The following is an 18,019-nucleotide window of genomic DNA, read 5'->3' as shown; positions in this document are numbered from 1 at the left end:
GCACACATATCATACACATACATACATGCATGCATACATACTAGAATGTATTATTTTAATTTAAACTTGGTTATTATGCATGATGCCATGTTTAAGATTGTTTGTTTAGTATTTAAACACCTGGGGTGTCACAAGAATCTTATAGAAAAATTTGGAACTATCAATAGAGAGGAGTTGTTATGCTTCATGGCAAGACAAGAATTCTCTATAATTATATATTTTGCATAGTTGGATAAGAATGAGAAATATCCTAGAGTTAGATATTTTGTAAAAAAGAGTGTGGAAGTTGCCAGAAGGCAACACCACAACTCCCATGAGCATATATAAATAGAGGTGCTCCAATTCCCTCCATCCCCTCTTCTCATATTGTAGTAGAATAGAAAATGTTAAAAAGGTTGTCGCTCCTCACTGATAATTTACATAGACCTCTTAATAGCCAAGTAAATTTATGAAGAAAAAGCACATGAGTTGTTATGCTTTATGGCAAGACAACAATTCTCCAAAATTAGATGTTTTGCATAGTTGGATAAGGACGAAAAAAATTCTAGAGTTATATATTTTGTAAAGAAGAGTGTGGAAGTTGGCACAAGGCAACACCACAACTCCCATGAGCACCTATAAATAGAGCTCTGATCCCCTCCATCCCCACTTCTAATACCGTAGTAGAATAGAAAATGTTACAAGCAACCCATCATAATGCAGATGGAGGAATATCACACGTACCTAGCTCTCCAGTTGTGCTGTCGATGTCTAAGCCAACTTCTTTCACCGGGAAACTGACAGCATCTAGACTCCCCAACACGGCCACCTGAAGCGCGCCCAGGCCCCCAAAGTTGATGTCATCGAGCCGGGACTTCTCGTCCGCGTCCTTTGTGCTCACCAACTCTACAATCCGACCACATATTGAATTGATAAACCGCGGTTAGATCAGGCAAACACAGTAGAGGACGCACATTGCCGCGCGAATCACAGAAATTAAACCCTAGCGCAAAACGCAATGCATGCGGCCGGGGGTAGCGTCCGCTGCGTCATCGAGGCAGGGCCCGACAGGGGCTCCCGATCGGCGGTAGGCTTACCTCTGGCTCGCCATCTTGGGTCTCCACCTCCGCCGGGGGGGTTTTGGGCGCCGCGGGGGTTTTGGGGCGGTTGCGGCTATCTAGGGAGCAGGGAGTGGCTATAGCTGGTTTGAGAGGAAGCAAGTAGTGGAGTTTGGTGTTTGGACTTGAGCGGGGCAAATGGGACAATGGGCACGCGCACCCACGAGTACTGTTGCGCGGCATCTAGCGACCATTTTGCTATAGCTAGTCGCATGTTTCCTGCAGGGAACAGATCTTATCTACTCTGGACCTTGCTTTGAACAAGTATTATGTTGCAATGCAGTTTGCACAATAAATTGCTTGACTGAACCTAGTTTTCAAATTGTGGGTATGATAGGCCACTATGCCGAAATAAGACTTTTTAGCACTGCATATCAAGCATACATGTGAGATCAATTCACATTGGTAACTATAAAAACTTTTATGCACTTAATTTTGAAGTTTTTGTATTCACACTATAATGTTTTATATGTATCACTTGAAAGCTATAGATGTACCGATTTTTTTTACAAATTATTGGATCTAGAATGTGAAGTATTAAAGATGCGAATACAAAGTATTAGATCTTAAAGTACAAAGATGCAAATCTTTTTGGTCTTGAAATAGAATGATGTGAAGTTAGTAATGGATGGATTCAACAAACATAACTTACTAAATGCTAGCTGAGTACAAACATAACTTACTAAATGCTAGCTGAGTAACCTATAATTTCAATTTTTGTGTATATAACAAATAGTATGCGTCTGGCTAAGTTTCTCACAATGGAATCATCTCGTCCTATTGTTAGACGGATATGGACATGGATATGGGAAGCTAGTCTGAAAATAATGCATATTATCACAATTAGCAAAAACAATAGAAATTTGTATCAGCAAAGTTAGTTTGAAAATAATGTAAAGATGAATATGGCTAGCTTACAGCTGATGGATGAACTCCTCCCGAACCAGTGTAAAGGGCAAGCTCACCAACAGGGATCCCCAACCCCTAAATGCATATTATCACAATAAGCGGAAACATTAGAAATTGTTTGTCATCATCAGTGAACAATATCAAACCACCCTCCCCTCCTTCCCTCCCTCCATCACTCCCAATGGAATAATTGCCTTTTTTGAGTCACCAATCACCATTACACTACTCTGAAATTGATTCAGTATTGTACTAAATTCCAAAAGCTCTGATCAGATAAAATACACCCTCACACGTTTCCAAGTTTATTGATTGTAGATGAACTAGGGAAAAAGGGGAAGAAGAAAATGCATATATTAGCTTAGTTTAGAAATTGCATAATATCTCACTCCATAAATAATAGGAAAGAAGAAAAAGAAAAGACACATATTAGCTTTTGCTGTGAATGGAGCAGTATAGGCTCAGCATCAACAATACCTCAAACTCTTTGGTGAGCTGCTAGCCATATGTAACTAACTTGATTAAATCTACACAAAGCATGTAGGCCCACTCTTGACTGTCAAAAACAGAATATGTGTGCAACCATGATCATAACAAAATGACATCATTGTCTTGCTTTCATTAAGTTTTTGGTTCTCGGCGCCTAGGGTTCCTAGGCGACTTGGGGTTGGTTCCTACGACTAGGGTTTTGACACCCTCCCTCCCTTCCCATCCCTGCTTCCTGATCGCGTCTCTGCCCGGGGATAAAATTGCGAGTCCACGTCCTATTCCTTCCTCTGCGTCCACGGTTAAATCTCTCCGTTAAGGAACCTAGACAAAAATTGCTAGCTGATCCTGTTCCCTGGTCGCGAGAAGGTTTTGGTGAGATGGATTTAGTGGAGGGGTTGATGGAGAGGTTGAAGTTGTCAGCGGCAGAGAGAAGGAGATCAGGATCGGAGCATCTGTATCGTCAAGGGCACGCTCAGCAGATCCGCAGGCGATCGAAAAGCTGTCGGCAGAAAAATTGGTGAATGCAGATGGACTTGCCCATGCCCTAGGGAGGATCTGGTGCCCAATCAAGGGTGTGCTCTGCAAGTACCTCGGGGAGAACCATTTCCTATTCACCTTTCTCCAGGCGTCGGGAAGAGGAGAGCACTGGAAGATGGTCCATGGATATTTGTGTAGGAATATGGAGTAGCAAAAACAAAAATTTTTCTACCGCATAAACCAGGATTACTGCAGTTATAGATCACGGGACTACCACTAGACGCGCGGATGCGGAACTTCTGTCGCGCGTCGATGTAGTCGAACAGATGGAAGCCGGCAGTGCAGTTGCGAGAACCTCCTCACGTGCGGCTCGTCCTTGTGCAGCAGATGCGGCACCTCCAAGGTATCCACACGTACGGGAAGAAGCGTCGCGATCCGGATTGCTAGATCCGCGAAGGCGACCTAGGGCTTGGGCGCGAAGGAGGGGAGGTACTGTAGCATGCCGCGGTAACTGTTCACGGAGGCGTTACTGCTCACGTGAACAGTACCGTGAATAGTGAACGATCTAGGGTTTAGGCGCCCCCCTCTCATCTGTTTATATAGCCCCTTAGGTGGGCTGCCTTGGGCCCCACCTTGGGCGCCCCCTTTTGGGCCGAAAAGGCCCATTAGTTCACCTAAGCCCAGTCTAATTCGGATCTCATCCTTATCAGGCTTCTTTCCCTTAAGTGTGTGACCCTATGGGCTCACATGCGAATAGACATGGCCCGAGTACTCTTACTCGGCCCAATAGTAGACAGTGGCCTCTAGCAAGACATGTCAACTCCTATACGCACACAAAGATCATATCAGACGAGCCGCCACAATATCATATACATGTTGTTCCTTTTGCCTCACGATATTTGGTCTAGCTCCAAGCCAACCGCTCTTTCTCGATCCTGTGATTCGGAATCCTTGGCTAACTCTTAACCCCAGTATGGCCATGCATTTCCTGATCCGAATCACTCGAGGGGCCCAGAGATATCTCTCTCTCTTGTAGAGAGGGGCAAATCCCATCTTGACCGACTATGTCTCACATCATGCTTCTTGATAGACCCGAAAGCCACCTTTATGACTACCCTGTTACGGTGCAACGTTTGATGGCTCCTAAGTAAGTCGGTTCACATCTTGAGTATATACGACGATCTCAGGTCTTAGGACACAGCGTACATATTGTGTAATGAGAAGTCATCATCTCGTGTTGGGTCAGTTCAGACTCATGTCCCACATGAGCCCACATTATTAGTTTGACATCTACATGTCCATGACTTGTGAAACATAGTCATCAACTAATACATGTGCTAGTCTAATATCCATGTGTGTCCTCACATGAACTCCGACTAGGAACAGCTTTAGAATAACCATACAAGTAAAGAGTCTCACAGACAATTCACATAATTGTCAATCAATACAAGTTGCCTTTCATGGATATTCAAGGAACACTTCATTAATCATGAATACAAGGAAATATGATCATCTCTATGATTGCCTCTAGGGCATATTTCCAACAATTTGGGAAGGATTTACAGGTCATGGTGGACTTTGATGAAACAACATCTATTGAGGAGACGGAGTTCAATGTGATCCCAATTTGGGTGTGAGTCATGAAGCTTCCTCTTGGAATGATGAGGGCGGTAGGGGAGGCAATTGGTGGAGAATTGGGGGAGTACATGGCAATGGAGGTTGATGACGATGAAACGGCGGTAGGGAGGTACCTCAGGATCAAGGCAAAACTGGATATCACAAAACCTCTCATGAGAGGCGTCATGGTGTTTGTAGGGGAGAGGGAGGATAAACCCTTGTGGTGCTTGGTGGAGTATGAGTTCCTACCAGATTTTTGCTATATCTGTGGTCTAATCGGTCATGTAGACAAAGCTTGTGGAATGCAGCTGGGGAAGGGTGAAAAACTACAGTTTAGCAAAAGCTTAAGATGTTTTCCGACTAGGAAAAGGGGAGCCGATCTGACTAGGGAGACTGGTGGAGGTGGAAGTTTCTTGCCATGGAGGATGGGAGAAAGCGGGAGCCGAAACAACATTGGTGGCTCGGGAACAAGTTCTTCAGGTAGAGATGGGAGTGACGCTCCATCTTGGCATAAACCTGAGGAGGAGAAGGTGGGGGAGGTCCAAAAGGAAAAAATACGGCTAAGGAAGAGGAAGTCACAAGCCCACTGAAAGAACCAAGCAGTACAAGGATGGGGGAGGGGGGAGGCAAAACAAATCCAGTTTGTCTCTGAAAAAACTTTGGTGCAGAGTGCTGGGAAAGAGTCTACTAATGGACTGGTGATTGATGCTGCTATGGCAATAGAAAATGAGTTAGTTGGTGGTGGGGAGAAGGGAGCAAATTGTGTGGCGGAGGCCGCTGGTTCTGCGGTGGCGGCCGCTGGCGGGGATCAGGTGGTCGTGCCAGGAACTGCGGTGATCGCAGATGGTAAGATGGTGGTCATGGGGGAGAATAACATGGCCGTGATAGAAACACCAAGAGAATTGACGGAGGGGAGGGATGGCCGACTAACCTCTGATAAAAAGAGATGTACCTACAAGTGGATGAATCGTTCAGGAAAGGAGAGTAAAGTGGGTCTGGTGGGTGAGAAAACTGCTGGGAGGAATAGAAGTTTAGAGATGACAGCTATGGAGATTGATGCAAAAAAACCAGGAAAGAACAGAGGAGGTTAGTCAGAAGGAGGAAGTTGGTGAACCAAACAAGAAAGCAAAGAAATCAGGGCAAGCGGACCAGCCCTGCGGGAATCAATGAAGAATTGAAGATTGTAGCGTGGAACTGCCGAGGTTTGGGTAACCGCTCGGCAGTTCGTGGTCTTCTGAGTCTTCAGAAGACAGAAGAGCTAGATATTCTATTCTTGTCAGAGATGAAACATGATAAGCGCATAATGGAAAGATTTCGGTGGATGCTTGGACTCACCAACATGCTAGTCCAAGATGGGGATGGAAAAAGGGGGGATTTGCAGTGTTTTGGCGGAGAAGTGTTGATGTGTCGCTTCGGAGCATTACGAAGTATCACATTGATGTGGATGTTAAGGAGGAGGATGGTTTCAGTTGGAGATTCACTGGAATGTATGGTGAACTGAATTCTGAACAGAAGCACAAGACGTGGGAGGACCGGAGGGGTATGAGGACACAACCGGCAAAACCATGGCTCTGTATGGGGGATTTCAATGAGGTGCTGTTGTCACATGAAAAAATTGGTGGGCGACCATGGAGTCAGGCTTGCATGGACAGGTTCCGGGAGGCGTTGGAATACTGTCAGCTCGAGGATTTGTTGTTCGAGGGATACATGTTTACTTGGCGCAATCATAATCACATAGCTGATGAGTACATCAAGGAGAGGTTGGACCGAGCAGTTGCTAATGACCTATGGAGAGGTCGGTTTATTCACTATAGAGTGTTCAATGGTGATCCGCGACATTCTGATCACCGGCATGTAATTGTGAATGCTGATCGCCCAGCGGGGAAGAACAATACTAGTAGAAGGACTAAACCTTTTCAGTTCGAAGCTAGCTGGCTTGGAGAGGAAAAATGTGCTTGTCAACGTAATGGGAACGAGGGTCCTGTAGGATCAAGAACACCGACTAGAGGGGGGGTGAATAGGCGGTTTAAAATCTAAAACCAATAACACTAGAGAAATTTAATTAGTAACAAAGGAAAGCCCTATGTCATGCTATTACTATCTCTAGATGGGTTTGCAACCTAAGGTGACAAGACACAAATCAAGCTCTAGTAAAGTAAATTGCTCAAAGTAAAGACAAGAATAAAAGTGAGCAAGAGAAGTAACCAAGCTTGACACAAGAATATATCCCATGGTGTCGATGACTTGCCGGTCACCCCTAATCCACGTTCAGGTGGATTCCAAGAATCAACCGCTCCTCTATCAAGAACCTCTTGATCTTGAGCCGGCTTGAATCAAGGAACCGCTCCACACCTCGATTCCACTAGAGTTGCTCTTCACCACTCCGGTGAGGTGAGCACAAAACCTCTCACAACCGAAATCGGGGCTCCTCAACAATATCCTTGGAGGAGCTCCACGAAATCCACTTCTCCAAGCCGTCTAGGGAGCGGCAACTCCCAAGAGTAACAAGTTGATGACGCTTGCTTGAAGTATCCCTAATGCCACAAAGCTCAAAACCTTGATGCAATGCACTAGAAAGCTCTCACACTCTCAAAAATGCAATCTCTAAGCAAGTGTGTGTGAGAGAGGGATGCCTTAGCTCTAATGTGTCAAGAATGCTATCCAAATGGCCAAGAGAATCACCCAATGGCCGGGCATTGGGTATATATAGACACCCCTTCAAAAACTAGCCGTTACACTCTTTTCTGCGAAGTCGCGGACCGTCCGCGGTTCAAAAACCGGACTGTCCGCCGTTATAAACCAGTGAGTCAGAGTGCATTTAATGCGTGTCAGAACTAACCGTTAAGCCCTGGCGGACCATCCGCGCCCTAGGGGCGGACCGTCCGCGGTTAAGAGTTCCAACCCACCAGAGACTAACATCGTCTCTGGAACAATTTTGAGATTAGCCTGCGGACCGTCCGCGCCTCAGGAGCGGACTGTCCGCAGTTGAACTTTTGAGCCCAAACCAGAGAAACAACCTCTCTGGTACAAACCTGAGATTAGCCGGCGGACCGTCCGCGCCCCATGGGCGGACTGTCCGCCGTTCAACTTTTAAGCCCACACTGACAGACACCCTTTCTGGTACAAGTTTGAAAAAACAGTAGCGGACCGTCCGCCCAACTGGGCCGGACTGTCCGCCAGCCCACCAGAGCCTCTGCAAGCTCTCTGGAACGGGCGCGGACTGTCCGCCCCTCAGGTGCGGACTGTCCGCCGTTACTCAGTCAGCACTCAAACTTAGTTTATTTCAAATCTTTTCAAAACGCCGTTAGCCCTCATGCATGCAACTAGACATTTTGAGCAAAATGGCACTAAAGACCCGTCAAGCATGAGTACACAACCCCTCTTGATAGTACGGCTATCTATCCAACAAATCCGGTCACTTTTCATCCATTAAACGCCTTGTGACCGGTAAAATACAAAGGCCCTATTTTATACCTTTGCCTTGAGCCGTAGCTTTGCTCATCATCTCCAAAACTCCATACGTTCACACACAAATCTCTTTCATCCATGGATCAACCTATACTCATTATCTCAAATGAAATCGTTAATCCACAAACCGTTGTCATTAATTACCAAAACTCGAAATAGGGGCCTAGATGCTTTCAATCTCCCCCTTTTTGGTAATTGATGACAACACTAAATTTTGGAGTGATAAAAGTTTTCAAGTCAACTTTATACACTAGGCATAAGGTGGACTTGGAATTGAACTTTGGAAGAACTTACTCATTTTCTTGAAAATTTCAGAATGTGGTATGAATAAATTCACCAAGTTCGATGAGTAGAGAGTACTCCCCCTTGATATGTGCATATAAATTTTCATGAATTCCAAGTACACATATATATTTGAAACTTTTGACGGAGTTTTCCCTACAAGTGGAAATCGAGGCATACAAGATACAAGATATATATGATATGAACTTTAGCATGGTTAGCACAACCTCACTACCACAAGATGAACATAAATAGATAAGAGTAGCACAAACTAACATAGTTCATCACACATTACAAACCAAGGTTCAAATCCAAACACAAGTCTCAAATAGAGTTCATGCAAGATACAAATAAACATGAGTGGCAGGCGGAAGCCAAAAACGAATGATCTGAAGTCCATGAGCTCCCCCTAGATCCAAGGCACTCCAAAGCTCCTTCTCCCCCTTTGGCATCAATTGCCAAGAAAGTCAAACGGCTGGTGGAGGAGGTGGCGGTGGGTAAAACGGCTGGTGCGGGTAGAACTCCGGAGGCAGCACTGGAGCCGGAAATACCGAGTAGAAGTGATCAGAGAATCCAGTGAAGGCTGTGCTGAAGGCATCAAAGCGCTGCTCTAGCTGCTCCTGTTTCTGCTCAAGCTGCTCAAACTGCTCAGAAAAGGGCAAATCCTCAAAATGTGAGTCAAGAGCTGCTATATCTGAGTGTAAACTCTCATGAAACCCTTGCATCTGAGCCATCATGGGCTGGAGCATCTGCTGCTGCATGTTCTGAAAGTTTAGGTTCATCTGATTCTGCATTTGACTAGCCAACCCCGCAATCTAAGAGGACATGTTCTCCTGCATTGATGCAAAGTATGGGTCAAAATAGCCAGCTGGAGGAGCCCACTGCTGCTGTGCTGGATGATGTGGTGGTGGCATGGCATGCTGAGGTGCAGCTGCTCCCATAGGAGCATCATCATCACTATCATCTTGCCCCTGTGCTTCATCATCCATATCATCTCCAGGGAAAGGAGTCAGAGGCCTCAAAAGAAAAGCATTGTCATTCTTAAATGGCCTGAAAGGAGTGTGCTTGCTTTCACATAACCCTCTGAAGCTAGTCTTAACTTTGATGATGGACATAATGTATGGAGCAAAATACAAGTTCATCTCCATGTTAAGTCTCAAATCTGCAAGCTGATCCATGATAAGAGCAATGACATTTATCCTATTTCCATTCATGACATGAGATATCACATTCCAATAGTGTCCTCTAATCTTGTCCTTGTTGCCACTCTTAGGCATGAATGTGACTCTAGCAATTTTATTGATCACTGCAGGATGATGCCTCAGACCCTGAGTGCCCCCAAAAGTTCTAGTAATTCCAAGATGTGTAGGATCATAGAACATGGGATAGTCATTCTCATCTAGAGGGTTTTCTAACACAATATTCATACTTTGCTCACTAGTGATGAAATTATAATCCAATTCATTTGCCTCAGCAAACTGTGCAAATGTAGCACCATAGGTTCTTTTCCCAGTTGTCCACCTAAAAGTTTCCTCAACCATATTGATCTCTAGGGTGGCATAGAACTGGCGTATTACAGTTTCATTCCAATCACACCTATGCTGCAGAAAATTAGCTAACCCCATTTGCTGAAATCTATCTACTAGATCAGTCATGACTTGTTGTTGTCTCATGTAGCCTATGTCAATGGTCTGATGTTTGAATACATTTTTCTTAATTAGATGACCAAAGTAAACATCTTTTTGTACCTCGGTTTTGAAGAAGAGAATGTTGGTGTCACGAGGTAAGCTGAATTGATCCACTGCTCTTGCATTGGCATAGCTCTCTGCAGTCCACTGACGGCTAGGTAGATCTAGCCCATTAAATCTGTAACATCATCATCAACCCCTTCAGTTTCTTCCTCTGAAGACTCATCACCTGCATCTCCTACTGAAGAAGCTGCAGCCATCTCACTGACATTTGGAGCATAGTCCACATCATCCGAGTCATCACTGTCTCTGTCTTTTGGAAGACATAGCCTTCTTGATTTTAGAAGCTACCTTGATGATCTTCCGGGGTGGTCTGAGATCAAGATTTAACCATAAGAACAATTACTAAAGCAATAGAATGAATCCTTAATGATATAACTCAATTCAGCACTGATCTGAAAAATCTGATACTAGCGGACCGTCCGCTCTTATGAACGCGGACCGTCTGCGGTTCAGGAACTACCACGGCGGACCGTTCGCGTCCAGTAGGCGGACTGTCCGCGACCCATCTGTTCTTCGCAGGAACACAAAATCGCCCTCATCTTTGATTCACCCACATTTTGAGTTTCGATTCAAATCCACCAACCAAAATTAAACTATAGCATCTCCTCATCACTAGGAATAAGATCCCCCAAGTATTTTCAAGAATCCATGGCCAAAAATAGATCGGAGCATCTAACCCTAACTCTTTCCAATAAAGAAAACCAAGAACAAGAGTTAGGGATTCATTGAAATACCGAGAAGACATGATGCACAATCTTGAGAAGAGTCTGGGGATGTGCTCGGACCGTCCGGGAACCACTCCAAAAAGGCTTGACCTTGTCGTCTCCCCCACGTGCTTGAGAGAGAAAGAGAGAGACCTTTTTGATGTTTGTGTGCGGTTTGGTGGAGGGGTGTGAGAGGGACATCCAATATAAGTCAAGTCTGGCCGACCCCACCTTTCTGTCCATTCGCGGACTGTCCGCGATATCCCGGCGGACCGTCCGCATTTGAAATATTTACACTGCAAACCAAATAAAACAGCCTCTGGTAAAATCTCCCCAACATGAGCGGACCGTCCGCGGTCCTTTGGCGGACCGTCCGCAGTGTATTTCTGCGGTTGAGAACTTCTCTGCAGAGCCTCTGGTGAACAAGTCCCATGAACTGCGGACTGTCCGCCCCTTACCCGCGGACCGTCCGCGCTACCAAAAATCTGACAAGTCTGAATTCTGCCAATTTTCTCAATTCCAACTCCAATTTGGGATCATTGCTCATATAAAAATCCAAAAATCTCAAATATTGCATGAAAACCTTCGAAAGACTCATATGAGCAAGTTTCAACAAGAATTCGAAAATAAATCGAGTAAAATCATGAAAACTCATAAATGGCTCAAAAAATACCTCAAAAATTCAAAAAGATGAAACAAGGAGTGCATGAAAGAACCATATGCTACATGTGCTAGTTTTCAAGCCACATTTGAGAAGTCAATGATATTTAACTCATTTCTCAACTTGCAAAACCGAGATTCATCCAAAGGCTTTGTAAATATATCGGCTAATTGATCATCCGTGCCAATACCATCAATCTTGATATCACCCTTGTTCACATGATCTCTAAGAAAATGATGGCGGATATCAATATGCTTGGTTCTTGAATGTTGAACCGGATTGGAGGCAATCTTCACGGCACTTTCATTGTCACACAACAAGAGAATTTCATCAAATTTCACACCATAATCTAGAAGAGTTTGCTTCATCCATAATAATTGTGCACAACAACTTCCGGCCGAGATATATTCCGCTTCGGCAGTTGAAAGAGCCACGGAATTTTGCTTCTTTGATGACCATGATACAAGAGATCTTCCAAGAAATTGACAACCACCGGAAGTGCTCTTCCTATCAACCTTGCACCCCGCATAATCCGAATCCGAGAATCCAACCAAATCAAAATGAGCACCCTTGGGATACCATAAGCCAATATTAGGAGAATATTTCAAGTATCTCAAGATCCTTTTGACAGCGGTCAAATGACATTATCTAGGTGCGGCTTGAAATCGTGCACACATGCAAACACTAAACATGATGTCGGGCCTAGATGCGGTCAAATAAAGCAAACTACCAATCATAGAACGGTAAAGTTTTTGGTCAACCGGGTTACCTCCCTCATCTAGGTCGAGATGCCCATTGGTGGCCATAGGAGTCTTGATTGGTTTTGCATCTTCCATACCAAATTTCTTCAAGATATCCTTCACATATTTTGATGGACACACAAAGGTGCCTTCCTTGAGTTGCTTGATTTGAAGTCCAAGAAAGAAACTCAATTCACCAATCATGGACATCTCAAATTCCCTAGACATCATTTCACCAAATTCCTCACAAAAACTTGGGTTAGTTGAACCAAAGATAATATCATCAACATAAATTTGACAAACAAACAAATCTTTACCAATATCTTTAGTGAACAAAGTAGTATCAACCTTACCAATTTTGAAGCCCTTAGAGATAAGAAAATCCCTCAATCTTTCATACCAAGCTCATGGAGCTTGCTTAAGACCATAAAGAGCTTTAGAGAGCTTGTATACATGATTTGGCTTCTTGGGATCTTCAAAACCGAGAGGTTGCTCAACAAAAATAAGTTCACTAATCTTGCCATTCAAGAAAGCACTTTTCACATCCATTTGAAAAAGTTTAATGTTGTGAGAGCAAGCATAAGCTAATAAAATTCTAATAGCTTCTAATCTAGCAACGGGAGCAAAAGTTTCACCGAAATCCAAACCTTCGACTTGAGTGAAGCCTTGAGCTACTAATCTTGCCTTGTTTCTCACAACCATTCCATCTTCATTTTGCTTGTTTCTAAAAACCCATTTAGTGCCAATAACATTATAATTCTTGGGCCTCTCAACTAAATCCCAAACTTGATTCCGGGTGAAATTATTTAATTCTTCATGCATAGCATTCACCCAATCCGGATCTCTCAATGCTTCATCTACACGGTTAGGTTCAAGAAAAGATACAAAAGAATAATGTTCACAAAATGAAGCAATGCGAGATCGAGTTTGGACACCCTTACTAATATCACCCATGATTTGATCCACCGGATGATCCTTTGTAAGAACATGATGAATTCTTTGAGGAACAATGGGTTCTTGAGTTGATGAAGAAGGTGCACTAGATGAACCAACTTGATCTTATACTTGAGAATCATCATTACTTGAATCTTGTACAATTTGTTGTGCTTGATCATTTGAGATAGAAGTTGAAGGATTAACTCTAATAGAGATAGAAGGACCATCTTCATCTTCATCTTCTTCTCTTGGTCTAACATCACCAATTGACATATTTTTCATTGCATTTCTCAAACCATCACTTCTCACATCATCAAGATTTTCTTGTTCATTATGAGAACCATTAGTTTCATCAAACTCAACATCATATGCTTCTTCAACAATGCCATGAGTTTTGTTGTAGACCCGATAAGCCTTGCTATTAGATGAATATCCAAGAAGAAAACCCTCATCACATTTGCTTTGAAACTTTGATAACCGAGTTCCCTTCTTGAGAATGTAGCATTTGCAACCAAACACTCTAAAATAAGATATATTTGGCTTCCTTCCAATGAGCAACTCATATGGGGTCTTGTTATGAAATCTATGGCAATACAATCTATTTGAGGCATGACAAGCCGTGTTGATTGCTTCGGCCCAAAAACTATCCGAAACATTGTACTCGGAGAGCATTGATCTTGCCATATCAATCAAGGTTCTATTTTTCCTCTCAACAAGACCATTTTGTTCCGGAGTGTACTTGGTTGAGAATTCATGCTTGATTCCTTTCTCATCACCCCATTCCTCAACTCTTTTGTTTCTAAACTCACTTCCATTGTCATTCCTTACTTTCTTCACCTTAAGCTCAAATTCATTTTCGGCCCTTGTAAAGAATTTCTTGAATGTGTCATATGTATCGGCCTTGTCATGAAGAAAGAAAACCCATGTATATCTTGAGTAATCATCTACTACCACAAGACAATAGCAATTTCCACCAATACTTCTATATGTTGTAGGACCAAATAAATCCATATGTAATAATTCCAATGGTCTCTCGGTTGACATGACACTCTTAGTGGGATGAGCATTTGCAACTTGCTTTCCGGCTTGACATGCACTACAAAGCTTATCTTTATCAAACTTCACATTCTTCAAGCCAACTACTAAATCATGCTTCAAAAGTCGGTTGAGTTGCTTCATGCCAACATGACCAAGCCTTCTATGCCATAACCAACCCAAGGATGATTGAGTGAATAAGCAAGTGGACAAGTTTGCCTCTTTAGTAGCAAAATCCACAAGATATACATCCTCATGTCTAAATCCCGTAAAGATGTGATCTTTTCCATCCAAGCTAGTCACTACAACATCATCTTTAGTGAAACTACACTTATATCCAAAATCACAAAGTTGAGTGACCGCTAAGAGATTAAACTTGAGAGAATCAACCAACAATACATTTGAAATAGAATGATTGCTTGAGATAGGAATTGTACCAACTCCTTTGACTTTGCCCCGGCTATTGTCACCAAAGATGATGTCACTATAGCCACCCACATTCTCATCTAGAGAGGAAAACATCATTTGATCTCCGGTCATATGTTGAGTGCATCCACTATCAAGCACCCAATGTCTTCCTCCGAACTTGTAATTCACCTACAAAGAGGAAGTAACTCTTTTAGGTACCCAAACTTTCTTGGGTCCTTGAACGTTAGTGACCACATTAGTGACCAAGACTTTTGGCACCCAAATGGCATTCTTTTTAGCACCATTTATAGGTATCCCAACAAATTTTGCACTAACATTGCCATTTGAATTTTTCATAAGCATGTAACTTGAATCAAAGTATATGACTTTCTTGTTGGTGCAATTCTTCTCAACATGGCCAACCTTCTTGCATTTTTCACAATATGGCTTGCCACTACTCTTCACAAAGATAGTTTTGGTTTGCACAAAAGCCTTCTTCCCTTTCTTAGGAATATATCCAAACCCTTGCTTGTTCAAGGTGAACTTTTGGCTTGCCCAACAATGATTAAACTTTGCTCTACTATCATAGCATTTTCTCAAATCATTAGTCAAGCAAGTAATCTCTTTCTTTAACAAATCATTTTCCATAATGAGAGATTTATTGCAAGAAGAGTTATCGATTTTGGTGCACAAAGAACTAGTAGAGCTAGAGCCACAAGATTTATCATCAATTAAATCACAACTAACACCAATGCTCAATGTTGCTTTTCTTTCATGACTAAGCAAGGTATTGTGAGTTTCCTCAAGCTTCTCATGAGTTTCTTTGAGATTCTCTTGAGAAGTCTTTAACTCCTCATAGGAATCTTGAAGAAAAGTAAACTTCAACTTCAAGTCCCTCAACTTAGCCTTTTCCTTTTTCATGAATTCATCGGCATCATTAAGCATTTCAACAAGATCATCATATGAAAGTTCATCAAGTTCACCATCTTGTTGTACCTTTGCACCACCCTTTGCCATAAAACAATGTGGTGTAGAGAAAAGTGATGGAGCCTCCTTGATGGCAATCCCGGCAACTCCCTTGGATGGCTTGTCATCATCATCATCATCATCATCGGAGCTTGCATCGGAATCCTATTCAACAAAATATGCTTGGCCATTCTTTTTCTTCTTGATGAACTTCTTCTTCTTCTTTTCATCATTTTTCTTGTCCTTTTTCTTGTTTGGATAATTTACAATGATATGACCCACTTCACCACAATTGAAGCAAGTCTTGTCCACAAAAGGAATTTTTCTTGATGATTGACCTCTCTTGCCAAAGTTCTTCTTGCTCATCATTCTATTGAATCTCTTGACAAGCCATCTCCTCATCCGATTCTTCTTCTTGGCACCCACTTTCTTCTTCATTTTTGCTATCATGAGCTTTGAATGCCACACTTTTCTTTTTCACATCAATTTCTCCACCATGAGCTTCATCTTGAGATTTCTTGAACATGTCATGGGTGAGAATTTCTCCCAATATTTGTGTGGGAGTTGCGGTCATCACATTTGACCTTACAAGTAAGGTCACAATTGTGTCATATCTTTCCGGAAGACATCTAAGAAACTTGTGGTTGAAATCCCCATCCGGTACCTCAAATCCAAGTCCCTTGAGGTCATTCACAATGTCATTTAGCCGGTTGAACATCTCGGCTATACTCTCATCCTTCTTCATGGTGAATTCACTAAAATTCCCTTTGAGCAAATATAACTTGGCCTCCTTCACAGTTGATGTGCCCTCATGAATTTCCATGAGCTTCTTCCATATGTCATTTGCATTTGTGAGCCTTTTGACTCTATTAAATTCATTTACATCAAGAGCACTAAAGAGCACATTAACCCCTTGATCATTTAGTGTCTCATTTTCCTCATCTAGGGGTGTCAAACTCTTTGGGTCCAAAATGACATATCCATCATTTACTACTCTCCATAGCTTTCTACTCATGGCTTTGAGATGAGCCGACATAAAAGTGAGCAAGAGAAGTAACCAAGCTTGACACAAGAATATATCCCGTGGTGTCGATGACTTGCCGGTCACCCCTAATCCACGTTGAGGTGGATTCCAAGAATCAACCGCTCCTCTATCAAGAACCTCTTGATCTTGAGCCGGCTTGAATCAAGGAACCGCTCCACACCTCGATTCCACTAGAGTTGCTCTTCACCACTCCGGTGAGGTGAGCACAAAACCTCTCACAACCGAAATCGGGGCTCCTCAACAATCTCCTTGGAGGAGCTCCACGAAATCCACTTCTCCAAGCCATCTAGGGAGCGGCAACTCCCAAGAGTAACAAGTTGATGACGCTTGCTTGAAGTATCCCTAATGCCACAAAGCTCAAAACCTTGATGCAATGCACTAGGAAGCTCTCACACTCTCAAAAATGCAATCTCTAAGCAAGTGTGTGTGAGAGAGGGATGCCTTAGCTCTAATGTGTCAAGAATGCTATCCAAATGGCCAAGAGAATCACCCAATGGCCGGGCATTGGGTATATATAGACACCCCTTCAAAAACTAGCCGTTACACTCTTTTCTGCGAAGTCGCGGACCGTCCGCGGTTCAAAAACCGGACTGTCCGCCGTTATAAACCAGTGAGTCAGAGTGCATTTAATGCGTGTCAGAACTAGCCGTTAAGCCCTGGCGGACCGTCCGCGCCCCAGGGGCGGACCGTCCGCGGTTAAGAGTTCCAACCCACCAGAGACTAACATCGTCTCTGGAACAATTTTGAGATTAGCCTGCGGACCGTCCGCGCCTCAGGAGCGGACTGTCCGCAGTTGAACTTTTGAGCCCAAACCAGAGAAACAACCTCTCTGGTACAAACCTGAGATTAGCCGGCTGACCGTCCGCGCCCCATGGGCGGACTGTCCGCCGTTCAACTTTGAAGCCCACACTGACAGACACCCTTTCTGGTACAAGTTTGAAAAAACAGTAGCGGACCGTCCGCCCAACTGGGCCGGACTGTCCGCCAGCCCACCAGAGCCTCTGCAAGCTCTCTGGAACGGGCGCGGACTGTCCGCCCCTCAGGTGCGGACTGTCCGCCGTTACTCAGTCAGCATTCAAACTTAGTTTATTTCAAATCTTTTCAAAACGCCGTTAGCCCTCATGCATGCAACTAGACATTTTGAGCAAAATGGCACTAAAGACCCGTCAAGCATGAGTACACAACCCCTCTTGATAGTACGGCTATCTATCCAACAAATCCGGTCACTTTTCATCCACTAAACGCCTTGTGACCGGTAAAATACAAAGGCCCTATTTTATACCTTTGAGCCCTAGCTTTGCTCATCATCTCCAAAACTCCATACGTTCACACCCAAATCTCTTTCATCCATGGATCAACCTATACTCATTATCTCAAATGAAATTATTAATCCACAAACCGTTGTCATTAATTACCAAAACTCGAAATAGGGGCCTA

The sequence above is a fragment of the Panicum virgatum genome, chromosome 7N (assembly GCF_016808335.1).
Source record: "Panicum virgatum strain AP13 chromosome 7N, P.virgatum_v5, whole genome shotgun sequence".
In the NCBI taxonomy this organism is placed as follows: domain Eukaryota; kingdom Viridiplantae; phylum Streptophyta; class Magnoliopsida; order Poales; family Poaceae; genus Panicum; species Panicum virgatum.
Note: the sequence above shows the minus strand (reverse complement) of the source record.